This window comes from Ceratotherium simum, chromosome 6, assembly GCF_057802395.1.
Source record: "Ceratotherium simum simum isolate JZ-2026a chromosome 6, ASM5780239v1, whole genome shotgun sequence".
Lineage (NCBI taxonomy): Eukaryota > Metazoa > Chordata > Mammalia > Perissodactyla > Rhinocerotidae > Ceratotherium > Ceratotherium simum.
In genome coordinates this window covers 50902724-50914164 of record NC_141905.1, presented here as the reverse complement: position 1 = coordinate 50914164, position 11441 = coordinate 50902724, and the positions used below count along the sequence as shown (strand labels likewise).

General features: G+C 42.1%; 1 pseudogene; it reads right to left on the bottom strand.

Annotated features, from left to right (window-relative positions):
* Window positions 1-5591: 5591 nt before the first annotated feature.
* LOC147916863 (interferon-induced protein with tetratricopeptide repeats 2 pseudogene) lies at window positions 5592-7435 on the bottom strand (annotated as a pseudogene).
* Window positions 7436-11441: the final 4006 nt, after the last annotated feature.

Here is an 11441-nt window from a genome sequence, read left to right as displayed (position 1 = left end):
CTCTGAGGTCTAAGGCCATCATTCCCAGCTGTAAAATGGGAAATAACACATTGTAATATTGTTTAATGGCTGGCTGGCTAGCTGATAAATTTGCATATTTATACTTTGAGCTCTGAAGGAGTAATATTACCCTGAGAGATTCCGTTTTCATTTTTATAAAACTTCCTAGCCATGATGTAAACATCCATAAAAACCTAGGGAGTATAGTTTTCATACTGTTTTCATAGCTGAGTTGATGATGAAGTAATTGTCAGTTAGAGAGGAGAAAGGCTGTCTCCATTCTGCAGCTGCAGAAAGCAGAGACTCCTGTGTAACAAAACTGACACGTGGTTTTTCCATCAGCTGGATTATCATAATATACGTTGAGGTTAGAGATTGTTATGTCCATTGAAAGTAACATGCAACTTGGAAAAAATCTGTAATTCTGATTGGCTGTCTTCCTTCACAATTTATCCTGGAAGTAATAAAGTGACATACCTTGCTAAAAGGTATAAATACTGTGATACTATAAAAGGTATAAATACCACCCTTACACCGAGGTAAGGGGAACCCCTACCAGTGGTCTTGTGCTTTAGAGGGCACCACATATCACAGACACAAAAAAATGTAAATTTTTAAAAGAACACATGGCATCTCTCTTGCTCAGAGTCCGTTGCTTAATCCTGGCACAGTTGGACTTGAAACCCTGAACATCCAGCACAGGGAAAACGTATCTGTATCTCTTGACTTCTCACCTCAAAACAAAAAGAAATTGTGTCATGAAAGTTTCTGTGTTGTGAGGATGCGGGTTTTAGAGACAGACACTGCTTGGAGTGCAGAGATCTGAGCAACAGAAGTGGTTAGATCAGAGATAAGGAAAATTTACCGTGCTGGTCAAAGCCTTCTTTTCAATCTGAATGTAATAGATTCTTGCATAATGAAGAATTATTTTCCAGTACAGTAGCACCAGCTGCCCATTTTTTTTTGCTTCTCTTCTAGTTCTAACTCGTGGCTCAAGAAGTACGCATGAATTAGCATGGTATTTGCAACAGTTGCATGTGGCGTTTCAATAACATTCTGCATGTTAAGAAATTCGTAGCAATCTAAAACTGTGCACATGTAGATTTAGATTTACACATTGAGTCAGATTTTCTTCTGCATTTGGACTCTTCCTTTGTGGGAATTGGCTGATGAATGGTTCCTGGGTATGGGTATTTAAAAATAAAATCATGTGGGACCAGATTTTCATACCGATACTCTGTTCAGAAAATAGAATACAGAATTTCTCTAACATATCTGTTGAGTGTAAAAGCAATGAGAGTATCGAAAATGCTAGTGAGAAGAAGAGCACAATGCAATGCAAACAAACTTAGAGTTAAAAATAGGAGATGAGGGGCCGGCCAGGTGGCCCAAGCGGTTAAGTGCGCGTGCTCCATTACGGCGGCCCGGGGTTCGCCGGTTCGGATCCTGGGCTCACATGGACGCACCGCTTGGCAAGCCATGCTGTGGCAGCACCCCATATAAAGTGGAGGAAGATGGGCACGGATGTTAGCCCAGGGCCAGTCGTCCTCAGCGAAAAAAAAAAAAAGAAAGAGAAAGATTGGCTGATGTTAACACAGGGCTGATCTTCCTCACACACACAAAAAAAGACGATGAAAGAAAAGCTTGCTTTCTTGCTTTCTATATATACTTGAAACAAGAGTGCTCATTCTTTTTTCTTAATGGCTATATTGAAATATAATTCACATACCATACAATCCACCCATTTAAAGTGTACAATTCAATAGCTTTCAGCATTTCACAGAGCTGTGAACTGTCACCATTATCAGTTTTAGAACATTCTCATTACCCACAAAAGAAACCCCACACCCGTTTGTTATCACCTCCTATCCTCCCATCTCTCCCAGCCCTAGACAACCACTAATCTACTTTCTGTTTCTATAAATTTGCCTACTCCGGACATTTCCTATGAATAGAATCATCTAATATGTGACCTTTTGTGCCTGGCTTCTTTCATTTAGCCTAATGTTTTCAAGGTTCATCTTTGTTGGAGCATGTATCAGTAAGTACTTCATTTTTTTGTATTAGCAAATAATATTCCATTGTATGAATATACCTAATTTAATATATCAATTCATTGGTTGATGGATCCACTTTTGACTTGTATGACTAATGCTGCTATGAACGTTCAGATACAAGTTTATGTGAATATGTTTTCATTTCTCTTTGGGTATATACCTAGGAATGGAATTGCTGTGTCATATGGTAACTCTATGTTTAACCATTTGAGGAAGTGCCAGACTGTTTTCCCCAGTCACTGTGCCAGTTTACATTAAGGATTTTGGTCAGTTTCCCTGTTTGCAGCCTACCAAGAAGGTGTAGATAACCAGCAAGGAGGCAGCTGCACTGTAAATCATACGGACAATTTCTAATTAGTCAAATTAAGTTACTCCCGTCCCCAAAATAAATGATGGGGGCAGTGGTGGAGGAAGGGAGGAAACAGGAGTATATGGTCTCTAGCTGAAACCCACATTTCCCAGGTTGGCCTCCAAGGTTTGGTGGTGCACGTGGTAAGGATCCTAGCACAGTCTTATTTGTGTTTACCTTCAGGATTCTAACACTTCCATGCTTCTGGTCCTACTGGATGCAAATTGTGCAGTCATTTGACATGAGGCGAGAAGAAAGATGAAAGTAGAGCCTGACTCAAGGTCGGCTGCCCCCAGGGACTGTGTTTGAGCTCTATGGAAAAGGGGCTACTATCAGAGGCTGGTGAATCTTGCACTGAGGACGCTGAGGCTGAGAAATAATTAGTACTAGTTGGAACCCTGACAGGAGTGAGAGAAATGCTCCTCCCTCCTTCATGGGCGCTGATATGCTTGAGAACATCTTTGGCAGGGATGTCAGTACTCTCCAGGTGGCAATCAAATACAGAGAATGATGAGATATATTGCAGCAGTTTTGTGGGCAGAGGACATTGATGGGTGTGGGTGCTGGAGCAATACCAACAGCAGATGTGATCAGATGATTCTGACAGACTTGTTCATCGACACCTAGGAGATGCCTGTTGGGGGCTTGTTATTTACCTGGGTGAGGATATGAGGGGAGTCAAATGTCCTGCACCGGGCGATGTGGTTAAGAGCCAGGGAATTCCAGTCATTCCAATTAATATGGCTCATTTCTTATCCCTGATAGAGAGATTTCAGGAAACATGAGCTAGATACATAATTTTCTTTATTGTTTTCCAATCAATTTTGTTAGCTTTAAGTCCTCGATTAAATATCAAGTATAATATGTCATACATCTCGTCCCTACCCTTTCCTCCTTTTTCCTTTCAGGGTCCTGTTCCAGCAAGGGTTTGGGTGGCATGACATGCAAGGACAAGATTACATACACTTGGCGTACCTTCTTTAGCCCTCTACAGGTGCAGGTGGTCCTCTCTCAGGGTCAGTGTACCTGCCCATCTTACTTTCCACTCAGAACATTCCTAGTTTTCCTCCCCAGGCACCAGATCCAATAATAAGTTACTCAGGCAATGTGAGCTAAACCTTCCTCTGAGATGGACACTTGTCCAATTCAATCCAAAGCAATGAGTCTACCTTTGCAGCTGGTGTGAATTATGTTTTCCACCAGAGCCCTCTTGAAAAACAAGAGTGACTTCAGGGTTTTGTGTCTCTATTTTGTACTTAATAGGGAGAACTCTGCAACATGCATTTAGATTGCCTCCAGAATGGGGCATAAAACAGAATCGGCCACACTTGCTCACTTCTCATTTCGGAGGTCAGAAGAGGACAGAGAATGTGGCCAGAAGCACAAGATGTTAACAAGATTTAACAGAGAGGGGCAGCAGCCCACCCACTGTCAGTGTGGGGGCAGGGTGTTTGTGTGCATGGGGGTGCATGATGGTGGAGGTCGGGGTGTAAGCTGTAGCCCTGCACTCTTAAGGTTGTAGACAAAACTTTGTTCTATTCAGTGCTTATGATGGTAGACCAGTCTGGGTTATACGGAGCCAGTTCGTACCCAGTGTAACGTTTCCTTCATCAGTAGCTGAGTCTGGAAGACTTAAGGTACAGCAAAATTTCAGAAAATCCAGGACACCATTTATGGTCCATCACATCTAAGTTATTTGTTAATGAAATCTATGACTTTGTTTCAGAAATCCATACTGTACATACTGATGATCTCCAGGGCACACAACACTTTTTAATAGAAACAGAAAATGACATAAAACTGCATTATAGTAGTTGGAATTTTTAATTTAAAAACACCTTGAATTTTATAGTATAATGTTTTAATTGCTTAATAAAATGTTAATATCTACTTAAATTTATTGAAATATAGTTGACATATAACATTGTGTAATTTTAAGGTTACAACATGTTGATTTGATGCGTTTATGTATTATAATATGATTGTCATTGTAGCCATACTTAGGACCTCTATTATGCCGTATATTTCTCATCTCTTTTTTGTGGTGGGAATAATTAAGATCTCATCGCTTAGGAAGTTTGATGATTATAATACAACAGTGTGCCTGTAATCACTATACTGTGCATTAGATCTCCAGGTCTTATTTATCTCCTAGTTGCAAGTTTGTACCCTTAAACATCTCTCCCATTCCCCCACCCCTCAGGCCCTAGTAACTACCATTTAAATCTAAGCTAATTCTAACAGGCAAACATTTTGCAACCCAGAGGGTGGCTGCTGCTGTCATGCTGGGTCAGCTGACTCTGTTTTGGTTCACATCTACGTTGATGTTGCAGGCTATGCAGTATTTACCTAGAAAATCCCATTTGCCTCAAGCATATCATGAATTTTGTAGTTTCCCTGAAGATTTCAATCCTTTTCTTTGTTCTTCACCTGCTGTATTATGATTCTAGGGAGGGCAGAGAAGAGGTGAAATTTCCCCGTGTGGCTCCTGAAAAATGGTACTGTGGTTGGCTGGACCCCATTGCTTCTCCTAACTGTGTTCCTTCCAGATTTGACCTGTTCTCTGCTCTTAGTTTCAAACTGTGTTCCCACCTCAGTTAATGAGACAATTGAACCCATGTTGTGTAGGAGAGTCTAGATTGAGGATTGTGTGAGGAGGAGGAGGGGGAAGAAGGCAGAAGTCAGAGAGAGGGGACACCCAGTCCTATCTAAGCTTTGGTCCCCTAGCCTTTGGATGGACACGGGACATTTGTGTCTATGCAGGGCCGAACTGTAGAGGATCTAAAATGACTCTAAGGATGGAAAAACATTGCAAAAATGGACCACAGTGTTACCGATGCGAGCCATCTGGCTGCTTTCTATCAACATAGAAACAAACCCCACGCGTGGGGGGTGACTAAGCAAATGTCCCCGTGCAAACTGGTCCCAAGAAGTCCACTGGGAAATAGTCCCCTTACCAAGCACCAGGACCTGTCCCAATCTAGTGACTCTCCCAGAACGCCCTGAGCAATTCAAGTGTTCACACTTGGCCTGGCAATGTTCTCCATATCCCTGATCCAGTCCGGTGGCCAGTGTCTTAGTCCATGCCTATGCCACACCAGTTGTTAATATTTTGAATACCAACTTGCTGGCGGGGTTTCAGCTCCCTTCCTGCAGTAGCCCTGAGGGCAACATGTCCCAGTTCCTCATTCCTCAGCTAAAGGTGCTGAAGGGAAGAGGCCTCCAGAGTCCAAAGCCCCCTCAAAATTTTCACCTGCTTGCCCCGATTCTCCATTTACCTCCTGAAGAAACGCCAAGAGAGACAAAGCCTCAGAATCTGCTCCATTTCTAGAAAGTCTGCCCTGGGCAATTTTTTTCAGCTTGTCTTTCATCTTTTCTTTCTCCTTGGACTCCTGGTTTATTTTCACACCCTCTATAAAATGGAGGATGGCCTTGCCTTCACACTTCATTTGGTACCGCTGAAAGCTGCCATATCGCAGATGGAGCACTTGTTTGGCTACAGGAGTCAGCTCTTTGCTGAATTCTTTTTGGAAGTAATACTCTGCTTCCTCATACTGACCTGCTTGTGCATAGAGGCAGGAAAGGTAGGAGCAGGCATGGGGGAGATTTCCGTTGATCTCATCAGCTCTCTTTAAATGATCCACAGCTTGTCCTATTAGTTCCTGTACCTTCTCTCTTTTCCCATACGTTTCATTCTCTCCTACCTTCTGTATTTGGAGGACTTTTTCCCTATAGCAGCACCCAATATGGTAATGCAGGTGGGCATTGTTTGGCACGCGTTCTAGAGCCTTTCTAAGCAGTTCTATAGCTTTGTCCAGGGCACCTTTGCTTCGATAGAGCTTTGCTGCACTGCGAAGCACATCTGTTGCATGCGGGGCTTTCTCCAAAGCTTCTTCCACTAACCTCTCTCCTTCACCTTCTTCACTCATCTTGTGAAGTTTCAGAGCCAGGAGGACTTTAACATATTGGTTGTCAGGATTCAGCCGAATGGCTTGCCTCAGAGGGTCAATGGGATTCTGAGGCGGTGGCCAGTTATCTAGATGGTAGCTCGCAATTGCCAGTTTCCTATTCCTATTCCTTTTATTAAAGTTAATTCGACACTATTTCTGTTCAACATTAATTGTTTAAACTGCATTTGGACAGTCTTCTGGAACTTGATAGGGGTTAAATCACTTTGCTTCTCTATAGTCCTAAGCAGATGATCAGATCCCGTAAGTAAGCTTATGCTGGGGCAATTTGGACCCCTGTCTTTGTTATAACACTGGAAGTATTTGTTGCATTCAATCATTCATTCACATTTCTGCTAAATACTTATTGAATACCTACCATATACTAGTCACCATTCTGGGCACTAGGGATACATCAGTACACAAAGACCCTTGTCTTCATGGAGCTATATTCTAGCAGGAAGAGAAGATAATAAACATAATATGGACTGATTTGTGTCCACCCACCCCCTCATTCATATGTTGAACCCATAACCCCCAAGATGACTGTATTTGGAGATAGGGCCTTTAAGGAGGTAATCAAGGGTAAATGAGAGATAAAGGTTGGGCCCTCATCCCATAGGACTGGTGTCCTATCTCTTTCTCTTTCTGAGCACACACAGAAGAAAGGCCATGTGTGGACACAGGGAGAAGGTGGCCCTCTAAATGACAGGAAGAGATTCCTTACCAGAAACCAACTTTGCTGGCACCTTAATCTTGAACTTCCAGCCTCCAGAACTGTGAGAAAATAAATTTATGTTGTTTAAGCCACCCAGTCTGTGGTATTTTGTTTCGGCAGTCCAAGTCAACTGATAGAATAATAAATAATTAAATTAGATAGTGTGTGATAAATGCCATGGAATGAAAGAACAATTAGAGAGGGTAAGAGGAATTATATATGGGGGGAAGAAAGGGGCCAAAGTCTAACAGCTGGTAAGTGATAGAGCTGGAAACCTTTCTATGCCTGCATTTCTTCATGGTAAAATGGGAGTTATATTAATTCTTACCACATAGGATTTTATGAAGATTAAATGGACCGTCATATGTCAAGCGCTGAGAACAGTGCCTGGTACATAATAAATGCCCAATTACATCTACTACTGCCACCACTACCATCTGGGAATGGCATTTACTTCTAGGGCCAAGAGCCATCACCTAAAATTGGTCTGTGCTGTAATGTGGGGCTTTAACTATAGTGTTGTCAGGTATTGGTCACTGTCATTGGGTTGCCATGTCAGATTCTCTTTTTCTCTTTATCCTTTGACCATAGTGAGAAACTGGCATGATACTCCAGAGGAAAGAGAGATAGGACTTCTGTACAGAGGGATATTTGTATGGCCAAAAGAGCCAAAAAGTTTAAACCAGACCCAAAATATTTCAGAGTTGGGGAGAATCGAGGTTTGGGAACGTGTTCAAAAGAGAAGAAATATTGCTCTCGTTGGGCTAGCTTATCATGGGGCTAGCAGCTATAACAACGAAACTCAAAAAATATAAATGACACTGTAAAGAGGTTTATTTCTTCCCCACAGAACTGTCCAAGGGTGGTGTTCATGGACAGCTGGCAGTTTTCCTCCATGCAATGATTCAAGGACACAGGCTTCTTCCATCCTGTGGCTCTACCGTCCTCTGCAGCCTAAGAATGGAGAGTAGAGAAAGTACAGCTACTTCTCCTCCTAGAAGTGACACACGTTCCTCTTACTCGTACTCGATTAGGAAGAATTAGTACATGGACCACTTAAATGTAAGGGGAAGTTGGGAAATATAGTTCCAAACTGGGAAGCCCCCCTGCCAATGATAACTTCATACTATGGAAGTGGGAACACTCGTTTGGGTGGGCCATGAAGTATTTCTATCAGAGTATCCTACTCTGGGCCTAAATATCCACAATGTACCCTTCTTCCCAAACACAGAGCATACTCAGACCTTTCCCAAGGGAGTCAACCCAGCGTCAAAGCAATCATTGTACCAGCTCATGGTCAGGGATCTCTCTCTGGGTGATGCATTGTTCTCCCCAGTAGTGTGGATGTGACTCCGTGTGACCTGGTGATAAAAACACTAAAAGACTGCATAAGACTAGATAATTCATGTGAACCACGTGCAATGGCGGGGCATGATAACTATAATACACACTCCAAATTGAAAAACGGGAACATGGAGGCACCTCAGAGGCCACGAGTTGGTAGCAATGACGAAATTCTGCTGGATAGGCATTTTGAAGATCCTCTAATCGTGGCAATGGTGGAAGTTTCTCATTTAGACCCTGATTCTGCTCTCTGATGGGAACTCTCTTGCCCTGGTTCACCACATCCCTGGCTCCATCCTCTGGGAGGTTCTTTTTGACATTTACTCTCTTATTCTGACCTCTTCTGCCATGGGGTGGGGGTCCTGTTTTTACCTTGTTGGTCCCAGAGACCCCTGTCCATTATTCATAGTATCCCTTAGGAGAGCATTTATTCAAAACATTAGTGTCCTCAAAGAATGCCTCAAATATTTGTCAATGTTTGATTCTGAGAATAAAAAGAGTTTTAGAAGTAGATTATCAAGGAAGCATTGGTAGGTAAAAGAGAGGTGAAAAAGGCCACATAAAGGTACAAGGGACAGCAAGGGTAGTCAGAGGAAATGTGTGGAAATGTTTATGTGTTCTCTGCATGTATATGAATTCTGGATTCTTTTAAAAATTGGCAGTAGGAACATTTCCACCTCTCTTATCAGCTGCCTCTCCAGGTCTCTGGAAGCAAAGCTGCTTGGGTCCTTCACAGTTTCCAAGCAGACTTTGCACCTTTCTTTAGACTCCTTAACATTGCATTCAAAATTCAAAAAGATATACAGTCGAAAGTAAGCCTTCCTCCCATACAGACTCCCAGATAACCGGTTCCCTCTTTAGAGACTACTCCAGAGGGAATATATCCTTCCCCAAATATTTACATCTTTGTGATATGCCTTTTTTTCTTTCCCCTCCTGCCTTTCCTTCCTTCTTTTGAATAATGTTAGCATGCTGTACACACTCTTCTGCACTTTTTATTTTTTAATATTTTTCAGAGATAGTGTTCTATATTATTACATTTAGAACTGCCTTATTATTTTTTACAATAACTGCATGGTTTTTCTATGTATGAAATATTAAAATTAAATCAGTGAGTCCCCTAATCATGGACATTTGCATTTTCAGTCCTTTGTTGTTATAAACAAAGCTTCATGAACATCCATGTACATGTGTTTGCATGCATATACAAATACAGATAAATTAATAAGTAGAATTGCTGGTGCAAAGATGTGTGTAAACTTAATGGCCTGCAACACATTCCCTCCATCTGTACAATTTACCCTCTCTCTATGGCAATGTACAATAGAGCCTGTTTACCCACATCCTTGTTAGTATACTCTTAATAAAGGTGTTTTCTTTGTTGCCCTGAGATGGTTTCCCTTGTTGTGTTGGTTTGCTTTGCTCTTAATAGGAGTGATGTTGATAATCATTTCATATGTTTAAAAGCCATTTTTATTTCCTGTCTGTTCCTGAATTTGTCCATTTTTCAATTGAGTTGATTTTTCCTTATTGATTAACAGGAAGTATTTCAGAATTAAGAAAGTTAATCTTTTACCAAGTGAAGTGTTGAAATCATATTTTTAAGTTTGTCATTTATCTTTTGACTTTCTAAAGGTTTCTTCTATACAATATGTTTTTAATGTAGTTGAGTTTATTAATATTTTATGCCTTTTGTGTTTCATTTCACACTTAGAACTTCTAGACTCCACGATTAAAAAAATTCACTCAAGAACTCTTGTGGTAATTTTACGACTTGTATTTTTTCAACATTTAAAACTGACTTATGTGGAATTCATTCTGGAGTTTAAGGAGCAAGGAAAGAGGACCATTCATCAAAGGCATTCTCTTCACTCATTCACTCAGCAAATATGCAGTGTCTACTGGGTGCCAGGCCTTGTGCAAGGCCCTGGGTGAGTGTTGGGAATCTGGATGACGCAAACTGAGAACAGATCCGAATCACATAGTCCCAAAGCAAGTGCTTTCCCTCAAAGGAGCTTTTGCTCAAACTATCTATAGGCCAGAGCAAAAGTGATTCTGAATTTCCAGATCTAGATGAGGGAATTTTCAGAACCTGGAAAAAGAGACAGCAAAATGAAAAGCCCAGCCACTGGGCCCTGCTTCTGTGAGTTGCGGCTTCTCTGAATCCCCATTTCCCTCCCCTTCGTGAACACCAAACAGGCCTCCTACCCCTCTCTCTTGCGCTCTCTCTTCTCTCTCTGAAGCTCAGAAGCCTAGTTATACACTCTTTCTAGGGCCTTCGGCTCTTGGGAGGTGGGCCCCACCTGTACCCTCTACCATTTCCTTACTGCCCTTCCCAGCCAGAGATGCAGGGGGACAAATCGGCCAGGGTCTGAGGCTGGATCGTCCAGCAGGCATCCAGTCCTCTCTCTGAGCCGTCAGCTGTTGGGTGCCCTTTTCTATCAGTTCACGAATGAATCTGGAGAGTTGCCAACCCACAGCGTCTGAGGCCTTTTCAGAGAGTTATTTCTTGGCAGTTCTTCTTAAATTTATGATCAGTTTTTCCTTCTCAGTCACTGTCCCGTTTCTGTTCCAGCCCTCCAGGTAATGGCAGATGGCAGTGTCATTGCACATCCTCTGGTCCTGCAGAAAGTTGCCGTACCGCACATGGAGCGTTTGTCTCTCTGCTGGAGTCAGATCCTTACTGAATTCTTTCCGGAAGTAATACTCCATCTCATCCTACTGACTTGTCATGACAGAGAGGCAGGCAAGGTCCAAGCCGGCATGAGGAAGGTTAATATTCAACTCGACAACTTTCTTAAAATAATCCACAGCATTTTTCATTGTTTACTGTAGTCTTTCTTCATCCTCATTAGTTGAGCACTTTCTTGACCTTGCTATTTGTCTGATTTTTGCTCTGCAGCCGCATCCAGTCTGGAGATGTTGGTGGACATTGTTTGGCACTACTTCTAAAGCCTTTTGAAGAAATTCTATAGCTGGGTCCAATGTACCTTTATTTTGCTAGTATTTGGCTGCACTGCAGAGTA